This window comes from Haliotis rufescens, unplaced genomic scaffold (genome assembly GCF_023055435.1).
Source record: "Haliotis rufescens isolate VD_foot unplaced genomic scaffold, xgHalRufe1.0.p SCAF_2, whole genome shotgun sequence".
NCBI lineage: Eukaryota > Metazoa > Mollusca > Gastropoda > Lepetellida > Haliotidae > Haliotis > Haliotis rufescens.
Genome location: NW_025963890.1, coordinates 57,067,210 through 57,092,976, shown reverse-complemented (window position 1 = coordinate 57,092,976; position 25,767 = coordinate 57,067,210). Strand labels below are relative to the sequence as shown.

At 38.6% G+C, this 25,767-nt stretch overlaps 1 protein-coding gene across 6 annotated transcripts in view; it reads right to left on the bottom strand.

Annotated features, from left to right (window-relative positions):
* Window positions 1-25,767, bottom strand: part of LOC124141355 (choline transporter-like protein 1) — a 269,963-nt gene that overhangs the window by 87,636 nt on the left and 156,560 nt on the right. For 4 of the 6 annotated variants that reach the window (XM_046509349.2, XM_046509357.2, XM_048400218.1 and 1 more), the window contains one exon: window positions 12,029-12,149. The gene's annotated coding sequence lies outside the window, so the exon portion shown is untranslated. Of the gene's footprint in view, window positions 1-12,028; window positions 12,150-16,468; window positions 16,495-18,724; window positions 18,746-25,767 lie in introns of those variants that run through there. The other 2 variants (XM_046509375.2, XM_046509382.2) reach the window with 2 other exon arrangements.

Sequence of the window (25,767 nt, the reverse complement as noted above, 5' to 3'; positions counted from 1 at the left end):
ACACTTTTATTACTGAGAGTTTTACACAGACATAATTGTATTGTTGTTCATTGTTCATTTGCACATAACGCTTCTCATTGCATAATCAACCGTTTATCGCTGAATGGAGTTCTAATAATCTGTTTGAAAATATCCGCGGCAAGTCCCGGAAATACGATTGTTCAACTAGTTAACTTTTCACACTATACATCCTTTGATCTTAGAAGCGCATGCATGCAATAAAAGAGAACCACAAGCGAAGTTTATATTCTTAATTAGTGGGCAATCCAATTTAAAGCTAAACTGTCACACACATGTAGTTGCTGTCACAACACGGCGGTCATTCATTTCGTAATCGCGCTTTCGTAACATCGCCTGGTTTTTTTCCGTAGTTATAACAAGCGATTTCATTGGATTAAAATTTGTTTCTAATGACGCTTTCTTGCCGAAATCTGCTACAAGTTTCGTGATTGGTCAATTTTGAGCACGTGACCTCAGGCAGCCAATCAAATTATAGCTGTGATACCAAGCTCGTGTTTGATAAATTCCAGAGGTTAGCGAAAGATTTTTTTGTTAAATCGTGTTATTCTGAACGTTTTAAGCAGGAAATCACGATATATATTAACAATATGGAACTTCGCGAATGTATCGTGCTAGGTTACGAGCTGTGACAAAGATTTTTCATGCATATATTTTTGCATTAAACGTTGTGTCCGAGCCGAGAATTCAAGGCGACGAAAGCCGAGATGTCATTTGACTTACATTACACGCAATCGCACGAAACGATGGAAATAATAACTTAGATGTAAGTTTGATTACTTTTAGATATATTTTTGTTGATTTTATTTATTACTTTGTATAATATATTTAAAGATTTGCTTAAAATAGTTTTTATTTTGCTCTTTGACATGTTCGATGCGGACCCATTGTCGAAATGTGTGTCCGTGAATTTTATTTTCAATAACATCGCGGGAAATAGTGAATAATTTTTTAATTTATTGATAAAAAATGATAAATTAGAATGGAATACGTATTTCAGACATTGTGAAATGTGACAGATTTAATAAATGAATGATATTACAGGTAGATCTAGGTCCATAAAAATATATACTATTTTGACGTGACGTGAGATAAACACATATTGATGATTTAAGATTTGCCGAGCGCGCTCCCCCGCCTCAGCCTCGGTTAAACGGCTCATCGTCTATAACGCCCACCAATTATTTGGACCCCATTGGTAGCGTTGTAGCGAGGGACCACTGTAATTTGACATAATCAGGTGTTCCTAAACTTCATTCGATTAGTATGAATGTAATGCTATTAGTCAGTTACCTGAAGATCTTCGACTAAACATTGACACAATGCACTTATATTGGTCACAGAGCTGTCTTAATGGAATTGATCTGACTTATGAGTAGGTGTGACACCTCTCACTGTGTCAGCGTTGAACCCACACCAATCTCTACTTTGAATGGGACATTGTCTAAAGCAGACCGATTTCCTTTGCAGAGTTAGCTGTGCACAGATGTGCTGGTTGTGGGTTTGAATCCTGTTTCACTCTAATTGTGATTCTTGGCTTGTCGGCACCGCTGGTTGGTTGGTTGGTTGGTGAGTGAGTACATGAATGTGCATGAATACGAGCGTACTGTACTGAGTGAGGTGAGGTGAGGTGAAATGGGGTTTAACGTCGCATCCAAGATTATTGCACTTATATAGCAACGTGCATGCACTGTGTGTGTGTGTGTGTGTGTGTGTGTGTGTGTGTGTGTGTGTGTGTGTGTGTGTGTGTGTGTGTGTGCGTGCGTGCGTGCGTGCGTGCGTGCGTGCGTGTGCATGCGTGTATGGCTGCTTGTACTAGTCCGGACTGATGTCGATTTATAGTGCTACCTCACTGAGATACCATGCCGCAGTTTAACATGAATACACCATTCAGACACAGTATACTGACTCCGAGCCGACCAGTCCTTGTTTTAGCCCCTTAATGCCGAGCGCCAGACCGGGTAACAACAAGTACCATCTTTTAACGTCTTTTGGTATGACACAGTTGGGAATCGAACCCCAGACCTTCCGCTCTACCACTAGACCACGGAGGCGGTCACTGAGTGAGAGAATACTGACTTTTAAATTATTATAGAAAGCAACCCAGAAAATCTCTTCATGTTAGAAAACTGAAGAAATCGAGACTTGTCAAAGTATTGACAACGTCCTTAGGAGTTTTCCCGACATTTTGTCAGGGTGTGAATGAGAGATTACAGTCATGAATGTTTAAAGTCCACAAGCAAAGCCTGGTACACACCGTGTAAGCATCACAACATGGCAATTCTCAACACAGCCATTAATCTGGCAGCTACAGAATCATCAGCAAGTGACTGCACCTTAGACATCTAGGCCAGCTGTGCCCTGTGGGGAACCAAACCATTATCAAATAGGTGATGCCTGAATGCACAAACAACTGGCCTATGCCACTGCCCTTCTCTTTTAGGCCAATGGGTCAATTTGAAAACCTGTGGGTCAACACTTCACTCAGGAATGTTCAGCTCAACCATACAGTCTTGGAGAGAGAAGATTTTTCTATACCATCCTTGAGAATCAATATTTTCCAAGACTGTATGAAAAGTAACAAAAAGTATTTGACTCTATGCCTTCATAATTGTTTTCTCCAACTGAACTAAGTCTTGCTGTCTGACCATCAATTACCACAGACAGGGACCTGCTATGATTGTTTGTTTGTTTGTTGGTTTGTTTTTAGTTCAAAGCCGCACTCAGCAAGATTCCAGCTATGTGTCGGCGGTCCGTAAATAATCAAGTCTAGACCAGACAATCCAGTGATCTACACAATTGGGATACTATGACATGCATCAACCAAGTCAGCGAGCCTGACAATCCGATAAGGCTAGCCGCCCCTCACGACAAGCATAGTTCTTGTATAGTTCTATTCTAGCCTGGATCTTCACAGGTCGCCTGCTGTGATGTCAGCACTGGAGAGAACAGGCAGTTGCAAAGGCACTAGATTTTGACATGAAAATATCCTAAAAGAATTATTTTGTTCAATTGTCTGAAAATATATAATAAAAAGGTTGGTTGGTTGGTTGGTTTGTTGTTTAACGCCGCACTCAGCAATATTCCAACTATATGACGGCGGTCTGTAAATAATCGAGTCTGGACCAGACAATCCAGTGATTAATATCATGAGCATGGATCCACAAAATAGGGATCGATGACATTATAATAAAAAGGAGCCCAGAGAAACTCCTCAAATACCTACAGTTGGTATGTTACAAATTCTGTAACCTACAGCTGGTAGTTGGCAAACGCTGTAACAAACAGCAGGTATATTACAAATTTTGTAACCAACAACAGGTCACTTATTTGGCAAACTCGGATATGAGCTGTGCAGAATCCACAGATCTTCTTGACAACAAAGACCCAGCGAAGTCACCGTGCCCATCGCACAGGTCACATGCTCCTGGTGATCATATACTGGTGCATACAACTGAGGCCTAATTATTTAACTAAAGACTGACTTAACAAAGTCAAAGCCAGTACTTATAAGCAATCATCAAATCCAATTGGAAAAACTTTATCCATCACTGGACACAGAAAAAGATAAGGACTCGAAAGAACATAATAATGAACATAGAAACATTGCACAAACCTAACTATGGGTGTTGCCGCATAGAATGCATTTCAAAATTTGATTTTATCACAAAATGGCTCCATTATAGACTTTTCTGCTCAAAAATGATGGCGTAAACTCATACAGTTACGTTATTAATGTGCAAAACTCACTTTTATCCTAATTTAAGGCTGTTATTACCTGCACACATTATGTGGTGATCAATGTAATTGTGATATTCAAGGATGCGGGTGGAATTTTTTGCCCTTACACAATGCTGAGTGAAAATATACTACTTATTCCCTTTCACTTTCATATTCTTATTACTCATAAAACAGAATACAAATGTTATTTATTGTACACTGGGACTAAAAGCTGTGGTATCGGATCAATATCAATAATAATCAGGATAGTTGCAGCTGAAACTAGTCTATCTGGAACAAGAATTAGAGGACATATTTTGTTCATTTAAGCCATAGAGGTGCAGAGATGACAAGTGATGTAAGATGCTACAACTTGATATGAGGAGTTCGAACCCTTAGATGTGCCAGGATCTACTGGTAGATGATGAGAATCAGATTACAAACAAGAAAGGTACTGCATATAGTCTTCAACCAAAGGTAATATCAAATGCAACACATATTTCACTATGCTTGGTATGTTTCGCTATTTCTGGGTACTGTAAGGAAACGCTGGTGCCTTCTTGCATTAGCTGCATATCCCCCTGCAGACAGTACCACACCCGGGGTAGTACCATGCAGTACCCATCATAACAACGACTCTTTCCGCCATCAAACACTCCAACAATGAGTGAGTGAGTTGTGTTTAACGCTGTTTTTAACAGTATTCCAGTTATGTCGCGGCGTGTCAGCTTAATGTGGGAGGAAATCCCGAAGTGATGCAGGTCTCAGACATTTACCACTTCGGTGAAACCCACGAGCACGGGTATGGTGCTGACAAGCCTAGAAACATAATTGGGGCGAACCGGGATTCGAACCCACAATCATAGGTTTCTGGCGTGCCCAAGGGACGCAACTCTGCACAGCAAATTGCGGCGCCTTAGATGTCCGGGCCACCCATGCCCCCCACTCCAACAATGAGCTAACATGCCATATCACAGTAATTTTAAAAAAGAATTACAAAAAAAACCAGTTACTCACTCACTGATAAGGCATAAATGAACTTGACCAATGAAGAGTACTGCCATGTTGATTATAATTGCATTCATTTTTTAATTAATGATGTCATTTGGAAACTGTGTTTCACATTATTTCACACAACTCTACAACAGCTACTCTCTGTGAGTTGAAGCCAGTGAAGGTTTTACACCCCCCCGCAGCCATAAAAGAGTTATGTCCCTTCAGACAATGATCCATGTCATCAGCGCACGTTGACATACAAGCCATTAGGTCCCACATCTGAACCATCGGATTTCCATTTAACATGGCCCTTACAACCAGCATGAGGTTCTGGAGACAAAGTGTGGCCCACAATCACAATAACGACTGCTTGTAAAGGAAAATCTAACTTGACAATCAAACTACAACCTGTGAGGATCCGGACAGAATAGGTCTTCAGCAACCCATACTTGCCGTAAAAGGCGACTATGCTTGTCGTAAGAGACAAATAATGGGATCAGGTGGTCAGGCTCGCTGACTTGGCTGATACATGTCATTATATCTCAACTGCGTGGATCGATGCGCATGATATCAATCACTGGATTGTCTGGTCCAGACTCAATTGTTTACAGACCATCGTCAAAAAGCTGGAATATTGCTGAGTGTGGTGTGAAACAACAAACAAACAAACGAATCAAATAAAGCTTAAAACAGCAGCCTCGAAAACATACAATTGTTATATGAATAATTAAGCACATATTGTACCTCCAAGTATTGTTCTGTTCTAATGAATTTACGTCAAAGCAAAAAATACAACAATGGTGGCCTTAATAAAAAGATCCAAATTTTCACCTCCTTTAATCATTGGGAAGATGTTCTTTTTTATACCAAAAAAAAATGTTTTTCAAACAAGATCCCATTATTGCTCATTCCCCCCGAGTTGAAATCACAACAAAAAATACTACTCTCCTGACAACAACCTGTAGGTTTTAATTAAGGCATTCCCTAGTTTTTCTCTTTTTCTTTTCTAAATTAATCCTATTTCAAATTTTCAACAGCTTTCTATGGCCACGAAGCTTTGTACATAGCAATGGTATCAAGTCGCTGACAAGTAAACCAATGTAATGAAAATACTGAGAGAATCTTCATCACAATTTTGGATACTGAAAAAAAAATACACTGGCTCAAAGGATGACGAAATCCATAACTTGCAATTTTGAGGAAGTCTTACCCTTGATCATTTGCAAGGGAAGGAAATGGAATTATGGGAAGAATGCTTGGCGCCATGTGGCCGAAATGTGACAACATTGATAAAGAAAGACGTTTTTAACCCTTTTGAAATCAACCCAGTGAATACTTACGCTCTATGTCCTCCGAGAAAAATACAAAGGGTTGAATTAGCTAAAATTGCTCCTGAGATTACAGTGTGAGAAAGGGACTCTCACAATGCATTTAATGTATAAATGTTTCTTACAAACAAACTATTTAATTTGTAGTGTTTTGTTGAATGCCTTAATCAGCAATCTCGCAGCTATAGGATGGCAGCCTTCTAAAAAGTCTGATATTGTGAGCAACAATCCATACCGTCAGAGTACGAGGACATACAATCAGTCACTGTGTCTGACCACCCAATCCACTTCGTCCTCTCTTATGATTGGCATAGCTTGCTTGGGACTCAGTTCACCCCAGAATCGCCACAGAGCCAACTAATTAATTCCAGAAGTTAATCTAACACAGGCTCAGACAATGATGCATCACTAAAATATGGGTACATACTGCCACTTGTCATCATGCCTATTGCACCATGTGTCAATCAAGGTGATGCACACCTTTTCCAGGCTTTCAGTTGTCATTTTCAAGGCAAAAAAGTTGGTCTATCAGCCTTTGTCAATATCTTTTTCAAAATACTGCACACTTTATATTAGTCATAAGACCTCAAAAAGCAGTAAGAATATCAGAAATTTTCCAACAAGATATTTTTCCACAACCAATAAATAAAATAAGTTAGGTCTTTTATTAATTGTAATACTTCTATTAAGAAGTGATTGATTTTGTACAAATTCAAGGCTTTACACGCTAATTTGGTTATTTTCAGTTTTTTCATGGTTGACGAGAAGGCTTTTCAAGTGGGACCTTAAAATCCAAGGCCTTTTCAAGCCTGTATGAACCTTGTCATTGTACCTTGTATTGATACAAAATATTACATTAGAGAACATCATTCCACAGTACGAAAATATTTGTAATAAGTACAAAAACTCTATTCCTTATTTGTAAGCTCAAAAGACAAGTATAAGAATTTGTATTGTTTCCTTAGATATGGTATTAAGTATCTAGTATTCTGCATCTTGTATTATATGCCAATTTTATTATAGTGAATTCATTATAAAAATTTAACTATTAACTTTTAACTTTTAAAAGTAAATTGTTCTATTTATGCGAGAAATGTCTTATGATAGATCATTTCCTTTACATTGATGCCTCTTTGATATACATAGTGATTTTACTTCCTGTTTTGGGCATAATTTGGGAAGAAAACTCATTTTTAACTGTTTGCAAGTGTCAACATGCAACTGTCAAGTCATCAAGAACTTTTTTGCTAAAAATGGGAAAGAAATTTACATCCTGTGTAACACCAGCGATTGTTTCCAGACTTATGTTTGCCCATGACAGTTTCAATTAGTGTATTCCCAACAATTTGGAAGATCTTCTTAAAGAACACTGCAACTTCTCAATCCATCAACTCAACTAAAAAAAAATGATTTCCAAGGATCAAAATTCAAAATTTCAAAATTTATTCTTACCATCAAATTCATCCATTTCTTTCTGTGATTTGTTTTCTATGAATCCATTATCAGAAATAATTACATCTTGTCAGGGGAATGTAATATTTTCTCTTACATCAACTCAATTAAAAAAACAACTTTCCAACAATCAAAAATTCAAAATTTCATAATTCAGTCTTACTTTCCATTTTCAGAAATAACTACATCTTAGGGAATGTTTGCACAAATTATGGACTTAATCATGAAGGTTATAATTTGATGTGTATATTATTCTTTGAATTTTTTTCTTCACAATGAGTTAATCCTGACTCAGTTGTCAATTCATTGCAAACATAAATCCTTATATGAACTCTTTAAAGATTAAAGTGCTTTCAAAGATTATTGAAGCAATGGCGCCCTCCTGTGAAATTACCTCATGGAATTAATAATTCACTGAAGGCAGGACGTAAGAAATGTATGTTCTCTCATCACTAGCGACAGACCAAAGTTGAGATGAGATCTATAAACACCTGATTTGCTCTGCTGGGCGTCGATGGGTTGGCGCCCTTTTAAACCATCACTTTCATGAAATGGTCAATTAACGAGAAATTCCCTCTGAAAACAACGAAGCACATGACTTGGAGAGAGGATAGCTTTTGTTGTGATGGAATAAAAGCTTCCTGTTTCCCAAAGCCGATTAGAAAATAGTGGTGCTTTGCTTGTAAATGTCGCGTTAATTTTGGCGCTGAATCTGAGCTCAAGGATCATAATGGTTTATCATTAGCAGCATCCATCGCCCACTTGTTTATAATCAATATATGCAGGACCAACCATTTACATGTCTAATGCTTCGCTTAGGCAATATTTGTTGTTAGAGCGAGGTAATGCACACACACAGAAACTCGTTCACTGGACAACAAACGCCGTTTTGATGAGTCCAACACACACACATGGAACTCATCTGTGGGACAATTCCGCCTTTCCGGCTGTGATTGCCTCCAAGCCCTGAGTATTGTCCTGTATGTAAATACTCTTGGACAGGTATGCGATCAGAAATACCTTGTTCATTATTGATCTGTCAGCGTTAATTAACTTTTCAGCCAAATACCATGACGTTTATCATGCGCTGAAACCCACATTTGATTAGAAAAAAATATATGCAGACATTCCTTAAATGAACATTGACAGGTGATAGAACTTTCGTGCTTTATTACAAGGATCAGGAGACTCGTTTACTTCCTCGAAATTACTTCTTTCATCATTCCTGTTAATATTTCACATTCTTGGCATAAAAAATACTTTTTTGGCAATAAACCAGTCAAAAAAAGAACTTTGTGAAAGGAAATGTTATAATCTTATTCCATATGCACAAAGAATTCTCAACTGTTTAAATATCTTCAGGGTTTCAGATTGTTCCTTTTCTAGGGCACAGACTAATTTTCCAAAAGATATTTTTCAATTTTGTATTAGTACAAAACGTCCAATCAAAAGTTGATCAAAACAGGACAATGTCATGATGCCATTTGTTTCTGGCAAATATTATCTCAAATTCTTAAAAAGGAAAAACACTAAACAATGTAAATTGTTAAACCATGAGGACAAATACTCAATCAAACTCGGAGAAAAATACCACACAGTATGCATGTTTACAGTTATTTCTAAAAATACAGATTTAAGTGATGAACCTGTATCAATCCAACACACTTGAGGCGTATTGTGTTTCAAAATACATTACCAATGAAAGAAAACAAGCAAAGCCAACATAAACAAACTTTTACCCCTTTAAGAAAGTTGAAGACATTATATTGCAACAGTTATGTGGTATTCATCCACGCCAACTCCAGTGTGCCGCGTAATGGGCGACCAGAAAATCAGTTTAATGCCAATTTTACAAGAGCAGTCCAATCGAAGGCACCTATTCATATTGCAAAGTTCTCTAGTAATACTCTGTATTTTCTAGCTTTCGAAAACGAGTTCCCAACGTTTCTAGTTAGCTGCGAATGATCCTGACTACACAGAAGGCAGTCAGAGTTGGATATCCCCCTGTACCCGTGTTTGTCATCAGATTTGGTTGGTTGTTGTTGTTTAACACAGCACTCATAAAATGACACTGACATTATATGTCAGCTAAAAATGCAAATGCACTATGCTCTGCCATACCCATGTGACAAAGACAACGAGAAGTTCTGGAACAGACTGTGCCAATCCCCAGCCATTCCTAAAAAAGCTGCTTTTGTGGTAGGAACTCTCAAAGGAGGAGTGGAGCAAGGCCTCTGATATGAAGCAACTGTTGACAAGTTCTGGAACAGACTGTGTCAATGCCCAGCCATTCCTTATATGCTGCTTTTGTGGGAGGAACTCCCTAAGGAGGAGTGGAGCGAGGCCTTTGATATGAAGCAACTGTTGACAAGTTCTGGAACAGACTGTGTCAATCCCCAGCCATTCCTAAAAAAGCTGCTTTTGTGGGAGGAACTCTCAAAGGAGGAGTGGAGCAAGGCCTCTGATATGAAGCAACTGTTGACAAGTTCTGGAACAGACTGTGTCAATGCCCAGCCATTCCTAAAAAGCTGCTTTTGTGGGAGGAACTCCCTTAGGAGGAGTGGAGTGAGGACTCTGACATGAAGCAACTGTTGACAAGTTCTGGAACAGACTGTGTCAATGCCCAGCCATTCCTAAAAAGCTGCTTTTGTGGGAGGAACTCCCTAAGAAAGAGTGGAGTGAGGACTCTGACACGAAGCAACTGTGGACCATTCTGTCCACCAACCAGTCCATTCATAAACATATACCAGTATGTTCCTCCCTTAAATACAAAAGTATGTACATTAAGTTTTTAAGATATCACAAATCTGTAATAATAATGACTACCGGTATAAGGTGACTATGCTTGTCGTAAGAGGCGACTAACGGGATCAGGTGGTAAGGCTCGCTACTTGGATCGATCTCATGATTTTCATGATTTTCATCACTGGATTGTCTGGTCCAGACTCGATTATTGCTGAGTGCGGCGTTAAACAACAAACCCAACAAACCAACCAAGTGACTGTCTTATTAGGAATCATAAAGCCCATACGGTCCAATATGAAAAACCACGAAAATATTGTGATTTTACTGAAAACTTCAGCCAGGAGATTGCACAGTCATATACCTCAAAATATCAATCAAATAAATAAATAACACTGACCAAAATTCTGTTTAAAATGAGTGTGTAACTTTGAGGTTAAATATAGTTTTTAATAGCATTAGGATATGTCTTATCATAAAGATCAGGCCATAGAGTACACAGACACCATCAACCAAGTCACTGAGTCTGATCACTTAATCCATTAAGTCCCCTCTTACGACCAGCACAGGTCCATGCATAGGTCCACAGGTGCATGCTAGGTCCATAGGTCTCCACGAGTCACCTGGTTCTGACAAACCAAGGATCGTAACTGAGAGTCGATCGTGACAGGAAAGGGACACAACTCTGCAAAAAGCTGCAGCATCTTGTAATAAGACCACTGAAGCACCTGTGTCTGTGTTGTAGATAAGAAGCATGAGTTTTTCTGACTATGATGTCGGACCTACAGCTCAGCACGGTATGTACATAAATGAATCGAGCGTCAGTTGCACACAGGTTTCATCTCCAGCCAAAGATACCCATTGTCCTTTGATGTGCCTAATGTACACAAGCCTTTAAAATACCTGAACGATAAAAACAACTAATGCTTCTTAATTATGTTCATCAATTCACCAAGTTGTATGTAATGTATTGTTTTAGTATGACATTTATTAATTCAGAATAATCATGATAATTGTTAACACTTGTCAATTCATGTTAATTTTGCCTGAAGACTCAACACTTGAACAAATATATAATATATATATCAAACAAAAGTTATCATTGTGTATAGGTTACATCATGGCCATGGACCCTGTATTTTGGCTGTCATCACATTACAGTAAACTGCAGTTACAACGAACTCAAAGGGACAACTAATTTTAATTCGTTATAACCGTAGTTCATTATAAGCAAATGTACAGAATATATACAGCAAATAGACAGGACCAAATAGTTTGTTATATCCGTCAGTTCCTTTAGAATTTCAACAGATATCTCTTGACTGTGAGATAGGGTTTCCCTAAAGACAATGGTGAATGGCTGACAGCAAAGAGGACATCTGTTGTAAATGTATATGATTTTATAGTATGATCACAGCCAAAATACAGGATTTATGGCTATGATGTAATAAAAGTAGGGTATTCAAAGGAGTATTCGTGAGAAAAATAATTTGACAAAACTTGCATAGTTCCAGATATGGGCATACTAAAAGAGACCTATTGTTTCTATAATGCAATTGATGAATCAGTCAATACAGCGTCTATTTCAGTACCAACTTTCAACGCACATGACAGGTAACATGAAAATACCAACGCCCAGCTTCTACTTGGCATGTATGAAGAATCCTTCTCAGCAGCACTCTGCGGCCCTGATCACTGATCTGCGGATTCTCTTCAAACAGCTTTTCGACATATGACCACAATGTTCTTACAGAAGTAAAGACAATACTTACTGACTTGGGTGTAGAGATGATCAAACAGTGTCGACGGACGAGTATGATTGTCGATATTGATTCCGTGAAACAAGCGTGGAATGGGTCGACAAGTACGCCGCTAATGAAGTGTCATAGTAGACTGTTCAAACAGAGAAAGACATTAATTCAGAAAAGCCGAGAGAAAAATCAAAGATATGGCTGAAAAATGAAATGAGTATTTACATCTCTTCAATGTCAACAATGTCCACGTTTAACAGTAAACTGTGCTAATTAAGTCATGTACCATCAATGTACAACACGAGTGCTTCATGCAACTGACATAGCTATTTCTGATATTGGCGATGATGCAGGAAGATGACTTGGTATGTTGCTTCTATTCAATATCAGGATGGAGATGTTGTCAACGACAACGTCTTTGCTGCACTTGACTCAAAAATAAAATATTTTAATTCAATTTGGTATGTTGAAATAACATCACTAAAAGCTCTGCATTTCCCACAATAAATTTTGCATCCTGTGAACTCAAACATCCTTTGCATCTTGGATGACGCTGGCATCATTAATAGAGTTGCAAATTGGATCTAAAAGCTTAGACAGGAGAAAATTGGTTTTGTATAAAGCATGTTCTAAAACACTATTTTAATAGCTGAGTTTGCGTATTTATCATACTATCGGGTAAATGCTGTAATGGTTATTTTTTGTTGACAGTAAACTATAATGTGCACTCAAAACAACCACAGACACACTCTGATGACAGAGTCCATGTTTTAAATACAGTTCAACTCCAATTAACCTCTTCAAGGTGTACTGTTTCTCCAACCTCTGTAAACAACACGTGTGAATGTGTATAATTCTTGATGGTTGCTTCTAAAATACCAAGATATCATGGGTTTTTAAATACAAGGTTTTACAACCATGAAAGAATCATTTTCTACCAAGGCTGGTAAAAACATTGAATTGAAAAAATGCAAAAGAAGATTGATAAAATAAGGAAAGTAACTGTGACTTCTCATTTTAAGATCTTCCCAAATGTATTTTGCGATTTCACAATTCTGAACATATCATTAAGTGATCACTTGCAAACATGTTCTTGCATATTTATTTTATCTTAATTCTGATAACCATATTACAGTTCTGAAAATTATCCCATAGGCAAGGAATGAAGCAAGATGTGTGTCATAATACCCCCAAACCATTTATCTATGCTCACATCATCAACCATTGGTTTACCTTCTCTGTGAGTGAGTGAGTGAGTGAGTGAGTGAGTGAGTGAGTGAGTGAGTGAGTGAGTTGGGTTTAACGCTGCTTTTAACAGCATAGCAGTTATATCGCGGCGTGTCAGCATAATGTGGGAGGAAAGCCCGAAGTGATGCAGGTCTCAGACGTTTACCACTTCGGTGAAACCCACGAGCATGGGTATGGTGCTGACAAACCTAGAAACATAATTGGGGCGAACCAGGATTTGAACCCACAATCATAGGTTTCTGGCGTACCCAAGGGACGCAACTCTGCACAGCGAATCGCGGCACCTCCTTCTCTGTGAACAGTTAATCAAACAAAAGAAGGTTGTACCACATAATATACTGAACAGAAATAGTAAGGGATCATGAATATTTTGTGGATATTTTTATGAACTTGCATGCTCAATCTATACTTTAAAAAATATCACAAAAAACATTCATGATCCCTTACTTTTTTCGTTCAGTATATAAGAAAAGAAAAAATATTTAGCAGTTAACAGTAATGCAACAAATATTAACGATCACAGTCCTTGACCATACTCTCGTGTGCACGACTTCCACCTTACTGGTACTTGAATACAATCAGGTCAGCATCATTATCCATAACCGATGCCGAAGGTCCCCACTTTAATGAGCCATATTACCTCACACTGTTCATGTCTATTACAACCTAGGCTGAGGACACCCATTTCATTTCAGACTGATGCCATGTATTTCAAATTTCTCCTCAGCCTCCTTGGGTCTGAAGAGGAGCCAAAGGGTCGTCTTTAATTGGACTGTGGTACGCGTGTTGACATTTGACTATTGATTCGGGAGTGATTACCCACAATGCACTTGCAGTGCCGTGCGATCTCAGGTACACTAATGAAAGGTGCCGATGAAATGAACATGGTGGATCGAATTCAAGATGAAACTGACGACTCACTAATGAACGGTTGTGTTCATTACGGACATTTGCCCGATGCAAGGCTTGTATTTCTGCGGCGGGCTGCTGAACTGATTAGGCAAAATGCTACCTTCTTGCGTTCATTAGATCCAAAAATTGTCCTAAATTGTCAACCTCATTAGCACTTGCTGATTGCGTTTCAATCATGTTGAGTGGAGCAGCTATATCTGGCATAGTTAGAAAAAGGAGGATGTGCCGTAGATTAGGGAGGTCTTATTTAAGATTTCTACCACCACTAACATTTACCCGAACCCTGCAGAGCTTAAAGGGTCTTCTCCTTTCTACTGACTAGACCTCCCAGAGAGGTCGACACGGAAACGTATGGAATTCATATATCTTTATTTGGGGAACATGTACTGATGCACTGATGGATTTATGATTAAGTAAACCAAATGCTGACTTATTTTTTATCAAAAACTGTTAACCGAACCTGGCACATTTCATTTGACTTTTTAAAAGAATTGTTAAGTCCAAATACAGATTGACAAAAAAATATAATCAGAAAATTCATATTTGTAAGATGACAGAGAGTTTGTGACAAAACAAAAGATTTCAAAGTCACTTTCCGGGATGTTTTTTGTTAAAGCCGATTTTTAAATTGATATTCAATTTTCATCAACATGTGTGTGAAAGGATTGAAGTAAAATATCCCTTGATGACCAGAAAGCTGAAAATATTGTCAAATTAGAAACATAATTGAAATTAATTGAATGATGTGATTGTCAGAACTAATTTGAATTTTCCAAAAATGTGACAGTTGCCATGGTAACATGATGAATTTCTATCAATATTGAATACAAACTGCAAAGATTGGGTGCAGACCTGTAGAATGTTCATTGAAAGTTTACATCTAAGATTTGTAAAATTTAATTATGAAGAAGAAAATCAGCAGGTTTTCAATTAGCTCAACACTAAAAAATTTTATGCAATAATGAGACCACACCTATCATGATACAAAGTGTTGAATGCATCAACTCCACAAATCCCACACATATGTCCGAGAAGGGAACTGTCATAATTCAGTCACATTCTATCTGGAAGCAAATACCAAATTGGTAATTGCCCTCCTGAACCGATTGAGTAGTTACCTTGTATCTATAGTCATGTATTACTGAAAACATCATCACACACATATATGCATTCCTGCATTCAACTTCTTGCACAAGCATGTGTACTGAGCCCATACCTAGAGTCTGTCAATGTATGGGTTTATGAAACAGAACCTAACGCTGTGTAAAACTCTGTGATGGCTGTGATGGAATATTCCTGCCATCCTGCCATCCTATGTTTAGGCCATCCTATGTTTAGGCCCAGACCAAAGGTGGGTTCCAGACATTGTATCCATGGTAAAACGTAACCTGGGTTATCGGACTGACAAAGGCGCCCCACCACCCTACTGAAATTTGAGTTCGTCTTAGTGTAGTTTCGATACCTATCATTATAATTTAGAACCAAGCACTTTTGTGAACAGTACAGTTTTGATGGCTTATCGGCAGATGAAATTGATGAATTCATACGCACAGTTTAATTAGGCTTAATTTTGAGGTATCAAATGGAAATTTGAACCGCTCAAATGCATCAAATGGAAATTTGATACCCCATTTTAACCAATCAGAATCAAGCATTCTTCAGTGTCGTGTCATACACAATCCATACTTAAATGACATCTTTGAATGAAACTTCCACTGATTTACCCACCTGATCTAGAAATAAAAGAGAGCAGTGAAACCGCCTCATCTGTTTCATATTTAGATCTATGCTAAAAGATTCAGAGTGACAATAAAGTATCCACAAGACTATGACAAGAGGGATGACTTCCACTTTCCATATGTTTCCATATGTTTCCATATGTTCGACCAGTTCTCAATACCACAATGTCTCCCTGTGGTTAAGTGAGGGAGTGAATATAGTTTTACGCCGCTTTTAGCAATATTCCAGCAATATCAACATAGTGGACACCAGAAACTTCTAGGCCTCCCTGTGGCAGAACAAGTCCCCGGAAGCTGTTTGTTATTATATCGGGGGGGGGGGGGGGGGGGGGGGGGGTTGTGGATTATAGCTCTTGCTATCAATCAGCACTTGACTATTTTGACACTGTGCCGATACGATACAAAATGACAGTAACTGACTAACATAAATTATAACCTTTGATATAAAAATCATGAAGTCATTTTGAAAACGGTCAACCATGTATATGATACAACACTGTATTATAATAATGTCAGCCAAGAGTATACATATAAAGAAAACAATGCACACACGAATCTTCACCTTCAAATGTCCAGAAAGCTTTGTGACCAATCACATCCCTAACAACTTAGCTCCAGGCAAGACGTCCACTGATTGCAGTATAAATGGAACAAATTACGTCCTTGGTCTCCAAAGAACTCCTCCACAAAACTGAACAGAACCAGTTCCTTATCTCAGAATCTAACAACTCCCATCACTCAATTTGACCAAAATTGATGTCTCCACAAACACCTACATCTCCCAACATTCCATAGCCATTTGTAAGCAGCTTACAGCAATAATGCCCTGTCTGAAACAATTACTGGCCACAGACTTGTATAGCAGATACATACAGATGGATATAATAGATATGACAATAGGTGAATATGAAGGATATGACAACAGAAGAATATAACAGACATATACAAAAGACCCTTCCTCTCACAAAAAGGACTTCGCTTTTGACAAGGTCCTCCACATGTCCAGTGCTCCTGTGCTGACAAACCTGTCTCCCCATCGATCAATAAATCGCCAGTGCCTCCAAATCAGGATTTCCCATTTTGACATTTTTCCTAGCAACTTGTAATGATGCCAAATTATCACCATTCTCTTCATTCCTGCAGAGGAAACCAGGGTTTGTGATAGAACGTTCAAGTTGAATCTTCCTTCCTCTTTGAGTTTAAGATGGATGTAGGGTCCTTAAAAATACAGACTGGGGTTGAATCCCGACTGGGACAAATCTGCGCCTCTGGGTGCTGACTTAACCATGGGGAAGCGAGACATATTTGGCTGAACAAAGGATAGTTAATTATACAAGTGTTCTGCCCCAAGAGGGACTAGGGCCAAGATGCTCTGTAATAAATTGGTCCTGGAATTAATTTTCATATCAAATATTTGAAAAAGCTCACTTTCAAGTGTCATATTATGTTTTTTTGTAAAGGCTGAAGTTTTCAACTTTCTTAAAAAAATTGGCATTATGTTATCTATAATAGAGAAAGAAAGAGCGCAGATTGGTTGGGTTTTTTTTCAAAGCAATCTGTTTGATGAAAGATGAGTGCAAATGTCTTACTGAGACCCCCCCCCCCCCAGCATCAGGTTGCAGACAAACTGCATCTCGTGCTGCTATCACTCATGTACTTGGGGTACACACTGACACCAGCATCATAACTACCTTAGGTGTGGGCGTGGGCGTGCGTGAGGGCGTGCGTGCATGAGTGGGTAGGTAGGTTGTTTCTAGATCCTGATGGGGATGAATGACTGGAAGAGGGGATGATGAGGGATTCAGACAAAAAAGAGATTGAATGGCACGGTTGTTTTATAAGCCTCAAGAGGAATGACTGAATGCAAAGGTTGTTTTAAAAGCCTCAAGAAGAGAAAAAGCAACAGATTGGCAAGGTTGATTTTTAAGCCTCAAGAAAAGTAACGGATTGGCAAGGTTGTTTTATAAGCCTCAAGAAGAGAAAAAGTAACTTATGTGACGAGCATCAAACCCAGACCGTGACAGGCAACCACACCAACCACTCCCCTGCACCTCCAGCTACAGATGCTTCCTTAGTAACTGACTCCCCTCTGCTACACATCACTACACCATATCTTGCCTGCACAGGAGCAGCGCCATCACTGACGCCTTCTAACATGATTAACAAACACCAACAGGATCCTCCCTCCAGATCAAATTCCAAATAATGTACAGCTTCCCTGACAGTGTTCATGCCTAATTCATAGACTAACCATTGAAAGTAATAAACGTGTGGATTAGTCAATGAAATATTGACCTTCAAATCATTATCCTAGATAGGAATATTACTGATCAGCCAACAAATAACCTTATCAAAGGGATTTAGCCACTTCCTGAGCTGAACAAATTAGATCAGTGATTATACTGTGTATCAGTTTATCAGTAATCAGGTTAGGCGACTAATTGATTGACGGTTGACAGCAAAAGGATATGATTTATATATATGAAAATGATTTATATTATTAATTTGGTGGCTGCAATATTCCCCGATATGAAATCATATTTTTAGTAATATTTCTTTACAAGAAATCAAGCTGTAATATACAGTACTGTACATTTTTCATTATTTTGTCATTATTAATAACTTTTCACACTTTCATATGTCCAAATTATTTGTTTAACAATTGATCAAATCACCAATTTCGCATCAATAATTCATTTTTTGATTTTTCCATCAGAATTTTATTATTACATTTTGAAATGTCATGCATAAATATCTGTTCCACATTTTGATGTGGTCCTTGACTTTAAAGATTTTAACTCAGAATCTAATCTTTTACCTTCCAAAGCCTTGAAAACCAAATATAGACGTCCAATATAGAAAGTATCCAAAAGCTCATCCCTGCATTTCTTACTGGCACGCATCTGATGTCATTGAGCAAACAATTCTCTCCAAGTACGCAGACTTCCATGGTAACCAAATTTCAGCAAATTTACCCTTGCAACCAAGACTGTCGTATTTGCTGTTCTATGATTTTCAGGGAGAAACTTGTGAAGATCTAATTCTTTCTCGGTCTCATGGTATCTGTTTCCAATCATCAGTTCAAGATCTGTTATGAAACCTGTTACTCTCACATTGCGACGCATCTCTTGTGGGCAAGCAATGAAATGAAATTTACGATGTCTGTAACCCAAATTTACAACATTCAGAAACATGTCCTGCTTCCATTACAGTCATGAAGCTGCTTAGTGATGTGTTTTGTGGTTACAAAGTGTTCATATCACAAAAAAAAGAAGTTTAATATTTCGAATTTGGAGATTGACAACCATACTGCTACCAGTTCATATGACAGACATGAGTGCTGCACATGAAACTAATCCATGTGCTTACATATCTCAGCTTGGTATTTCATCTCGGTTAAAAGTATTTTCAAAATGTCAATGTCTTTGCTTAGAAGCAACAATGTGTCAGTTTTCAGTTAATTAAGTATCACATGACAGCAAGCTTGTGCTAAAGTGAGTATTATGTAACTTATTATGCTGGACATTCATCTTGTATGTGTTACAGATTTCTAGCAGCCTTAAGCACACTCCTTCACTGTGAGTGAGTGAGTGGGTGAGTGAGGTGGATTTTACACTGTTTTTTAACAATTTCCCAGCAATACTACATGAAGTCACTGCACAGTTGTGTCCCCTAGGTGTGAAAGGATCTAATTATTGATTGTGGGTTTGAATCCCAGATGTGCTGATAATGATCTGGGTTCTTCCCACAAATACAGAACACATGGGTTCTCTCTTCCCCGAACACCTGGTCCTCTATAGTGGGTTCTTACCACAAACACAGAACACATGGGTTCTCTTCCCCGACCACCTGGTCTTCTATAGTGGGTTCTTACCACAAATACAGAACACATGGGTTCTCTCTTCCCTGACACCTGGTCCTCTATAGTGGGTTCTTACCACAAACACAGAACACATGGGTTCTCTTCCCCGACCACCTGGTCCTCTATAGTGGGTTCTTACCACTAGGAATACATGGGTTCTCTTCCCGGACCACCTGGTCCTCTATAGTGGGTTCTTACCACAAACACAGAACACATGGGTTCTCTTCCCCGACCACCTGGTCCTCTATAGTTGGTTCTTACCACAAACACAGAACACATGGGTTCTCTTCCCCGACCACCTGGTCCTCTATAGTGGGTTCTTACCACAAACACAGAACACATGGGTTCTCTCTTCCCCAACCACCTGGTCCTCTACAGTGGGTTCTTACAACAAACACAGAACACGTTTTACCCTTATCAAGTGAGGTGAGGTGTGGCTACTTGTACTAGTCCAGACGAATGCTGGTTTTAAAGGGCCAGCCAGCTGAGATACCATGCCACAGTTTAACATGAACATCACACTCAACATGGTATACTGACTCCGACCGACCGACCAGTCCTTGTTTTAGCCAGTTAATGCCGAGCATCAGGCAGGATAACAACAAGTACCATCTTTTAACATCTATACGTATAACATGAACAGGGATTAAACCTTCCGCTCTCTGGGCGAACACTCTCCACTAGACCACAGAGGCGGAGACACATCCAAAACCCAACAATATATTGCAACAAACTCCAATATAGTTAATTCCACATGTGTGATATATTTTGGCTGTTAGCATTCAAAGCACTACATAGCATATTCAGCATGGCTTGCTTTCAACTCAGCCCAATTCCCTGTAATCACTGAACATTGTCCTTCCGGGGTACTCCCCAGTCTGGACCTCTACAATAATATACAAACTTAGAGCAACAGCTCGCCATGTTAAATAGTCCTTAATCGATTTCCTTTTCAAAATAAACAGACCAAAATGACTGGCAAAATGTGATATCTCAACCCAAAACCAATACTCGACACTCTCATAAACAACAACAATCAGAGCAGTACCCTTTATTTTGAAGATGATGAATTTCTAAAACATCTATCTCAACCTAAAATTAAATAAACTTGAAGCCAGTGCTACTCTCCTTACCGCAACATCTATTGCTGCTAAGCACAACATATCATGTTTCAGTGTATTTAATCATGCACCAGTGAGAGGGCCCCCTGACTTCCCAATCCCCACAAGGACCTTCCACATGCAATGAACACTTGAAATGTACGAGAATCAATTTCATTGTTTGAGGAGGAAGCAAATGAAGTTGAATTAACTTCTAATTTTAAGCAGTATGGGAGTCAAACCTTGTCGCCATGGGAATCAATGTTTTGAAATTGAACTTCTTTTTTAGTTTGTTGGTTTTTTAGCTTTTTTAAAATCCTCCACTTCGTGTGCATGCTCAGTTGGCATAAAAACAAATCTGCTTGCCAAATTAGCTAGTTAAGTCGAAATCCAAGTTTGAAATTCAGAGACATTGCTTTCTCATCTCTTCTGAAGCTTACAGGTGTTCATATGGTTGCGACTACATAAGATAGATGGATTGCAACCCTGGATCAATAGCTTGTCAACAATTATTGCATCATGTGTAACTTTTAATTAAAGAAGTCTTAAAATAATCATTAAGTTCTTATCGAGTTATGTTAAGAAAGTTACAGAATCATTTAAGCAAAGAGTCATAAAGTTTCTGAAACTTTTAATGAGAATGGGAAAAAGTTGCCTCTGTAAACTAGGAGAAACAGTCTCAGACTGTACATTCCAGCAACTATGTGGCAACTGTCTGGATTAAAGTGTTCACTGTTCAAAATGTTGAAAACCGAGGTTCAATTCCCGACATGGGAACCTCTGTGAGCCTGTATGTGGAGATCCCTGTCACGATAACGCTGGAGTATTCCTTATAGTGATCAACAACCATGCACACTAAAATCATAAATGCATTTTTTATATTTTTTGTTGTTGTTGTTGTAACATTGCACTCACCAATATTCCAGCTATATGATGGCAGGTCTGTAAATAATGGAGTCTATAGGCCAGACAATCCAGTGATTGACATCATAAGCATTGATCTATGCAATGGGTATATGATGACATGCATGAACCAAGTCAGCAAGCCTGACCACCTATTCCCGTTGCCTCAACAAGAACACTTAATATAATCATATTTTTATTTCTTTACATTAGATCCACTAACCATATAATTTGTTTTGAAATGGTAAAACAAACAAACCAGTTCTTCATAAATGGAACCCCGAACATTGAACACATGAAATGTATAAGGATAACAACTTCTGTATTGTTGGTAACAACGTTTCCGGAAAATGTATTGCCCCATCTTCAGATGAAATGCCTAACAAAGACTTGATTAGACCCAACACTTGCTGCAGATCTTGGACTATGTCTTGCCCCATTCATCAGGTGAAATGCTTATCAAAAACTTGATTAGATCCCCAAACTTGATGCGGATCTGGGAGCAAGGGGTAAAAAAGTTCAAAAGTCAGCTCATAGGATGCTGACTATTAGTAGTATTACAGAAAATATATAGTATTTTTAACTTCTGCTGCTGGAGAAGACATAGATCATGTTTAATAGACTGTGCAATGAAGCTGGTAGCAGCAAGGCCAAGTCGGCCAACGGTAAACCTTTCCCATGCATATTTACACTGCTATGGAATCAATGGAACAATAGAAGGCCAGCAAAATCTTAAATCAAAGATGAAACGTCTGCACCAACATTTCCCGAAACCCATTTTATTTCATCATTTTCTCCGTATGTACCCTGAAACTATTACTGGCTGTTTTGACCATATTTAGTAACTATCCAAAGTGAAATGTATGAGAATGGAGTAAGACAGATCGATCGGAAACAGACTGTCAACCAGGCATGAGACCTTGTGAAACGAAACTGATTACCATGTGAGACTTTACCGTTTCTTTGTACTGGAAAAGAAGATGATTCTCAGACGAGACGTAAACACACCAGTCTTAGTGCGATGTTGTGCTTCCGACACGGGTTGCATTACTCGATTGATTCAAAAGTGGTCAAACATTGGGTGAAAACGGTATCGATACTTTGGCTGCTATTTCAGACACATAATATTCTCGGGAAGTAGCCAGGGTCCTTTTATGTGGGGACAGAATTGACTATGACTTTCTTGATATTCAATCCTTGCGACTTTTTTAATACCGTGATCGACCACTTGCCCAAAATTCCTTTCGATCGTGCTGTTTTTCAAACAGACAATTATTCCCAATGTCTGAATAATCACTTGAGCACCGGATTCTGAATAAACACGGCATATTTGATCACTTCATTGTCAATCCACCATGAGCTTTTTACCATTTGACTAAGCATTGCCCAGAATTTTGACTCAAATATCCAAAACCCAGTTAGATTTGGATGAATTGTGATATCTGTTTGCATAGAACCCATGATCAACAGGGAGGGAGTGCCGTCTCGATGATCACGAGCCAAATCTGGTGCCTATTGAACTATCGGTAATTTCCCGCTTTCCTAAAGACGGATAGAGGCAGGGCCTTGCGGTCGACGCCTGCCTTTTCACCGACATTTGTTATTGACTTGTGGAGCTCAGGACGACCATCGAGGCGATTCTCGACAAATCAAGGCTTCCACATCCACCATTATCAAAAACACTTCCTGCCAAGCTTTTCCAACAAAGCTACACAAATCCCTCCCTTGTCCATATCTGCAACGGTCACTGGGCTGGTCACCCTCAACAGTCTAAATACTCCCTTGGTGATTCTCCAAATTGATTGGGAATAAAGAACGTAAAATTATGCCATCAGGACTTCCCTACTGCATCCAATAGCACCAGCTAAAGAAAACAAACATTGACTGGACAGAATTCTATTACGAGATCCTTCATAGATTCTACCTCTGAATTCAACAGTAATTTGCTATCCATAGTTAGACTGTTATCGCAATCAAAAACCATTGATCTATTTAGAGGCGGCAAAAGGCTTTTATCTACTTGTCCACAGGACACGCTAGAATGATACATTATACAGCGCAGCTTACAAATCTTACTGAGGAAATCCCTCCATTTTACCCATGATGCATCTGGATACTGTGTGTCTCCTGCTTCAATTAGTGTCTTATTCTCCAACAAAAAGCCTTTTAGAAATCGTAACTGGTATTTTCTCTTCCTTGTAATGCCTACAATCTCTCAGACAGACCCTTGGGTAGGTGGCTAAGTATAACTTGATGTTATTCTGAATCAGTTTGATACAGCCATTCCTGACCTGAGGTTCAAGCAAATATTTCAAAGGCAATTACTTCGAACTTGCATTACAAAGCTGAATGAGAACATAACAATGCTTCCTGAAATGGTTTCAAAGCTTGAAAAAATGGAAGAGTATTTTTTCAGTCATGAAATTAAAATGTTCTATTTCAGTGGCCTATCTATTATGACTGTCACCTGTAAAAAATGACATGCTGTGATTTATCATGCTTACGTTACCTCTGGTTGAAGTAGAAAAATGACATCTATCATAGGATAAACAAGACAGGGAGTCAGATATCAACAGAAATATTTCCTTTAAACTTCCATCGAGGGAGATATTAGTTATTGACCTAGTAACCAATATACTATACTACTGAGGTCTCTACATCTCATTTACATCAGTACTGTCTTCACCTCAACGAAGAATGAATGAATGAATGAATGAATATTGTTTTACGCCACATCAGCAATTTTCCAGCTATTCGCGTTCACCTCAACCAAGATGATGAAGATTGTTTCTATCATATATATATGTTTATTGTTGTATTGAATTATGAAGTCAGCTCCTATGACCAGCATAGGTTGCTGGGGACCTAAGAGTGTTTGTTTGTTTGTTTGTGTGTTTGTCGTTTGACGCCGCACACAGCAATCTGTAAATAATTTAATCTGGACTAAACAATCCAGTGATTGATGTCATGAGCATCGTTCCATGCAATTAGGATACAGTGACATTCATCAACCAAGTCAGCAAACCTGAACACCCGATCCGGTTAGTCGCTTCTTACAACAAGCATAGTCGCCTTTTATGGCAAGCATGGGTTGCTGAAGACCTATTCTACCCCGGATCTTCACGGGCCTCTTACGACCTGCACAGATTGCTGGGGACGAGAGTTCCTGATCATGAGGAATCCTGACTCAAGCAAGAGGTAGTAGGTAGGAGACACCTCTTTTGTCATAACAGATGGAAGATGCCTTCTTGATTAAAAATAAATTTATAAAGAAAGTTGGTGGCTTTGGAAAAACCTTTCTGTATAAGAATAATTATCATGATGGAATATATGCTTGTTAGATAGAACCCTGGCCTTTCTCAATTCCAAACATTGGCAAACAATCTGTTTATGTTACTTTGCAAAAATCTTGCAAAGGAGAATCAGTTAAATTGTAATGATGTGAAAAATCTCAAGGCTATGCCATAATACAAATGGCAGGAAAACAAAAATACCTCCTACTTTAAGTTGATGTAATTCTGGCCTTTGAAAAGATGCACTATGCACATGTCATCCCGAAATCTGTTCTTGTCAATTACCAGACTACCTGAAATGCATCCCTTCTAATCCTATCACATTCCTAACAATGCACGTTAATTTCACCATGATGATTTCGGAATCCACTCCAGGGAGCCAAAACCAACACAAGCTATAGTATGTCCACATGCACAGAATAAATGTTAACTTGTAAATTATACCCGATTTTAAACGATTTACTGTAGTAATCCCTAGAGGATATGATCACCAACATATGTCTATATCCAACACAATGGAAGTCATCCATCAGTGCTTCTCCCACAGTAATGATGTTTGTAGTTTGCTACATTCAACGACTAAGCAACCCCAATGTCCTGACAGATAATGCATCTATTTCATTAGAAGTTCATGTTTATTGTTTACGTATCGTGATAAATAAGCAAATTACCCGATCATCTTTTGTTGTAATGAGATTTTTTC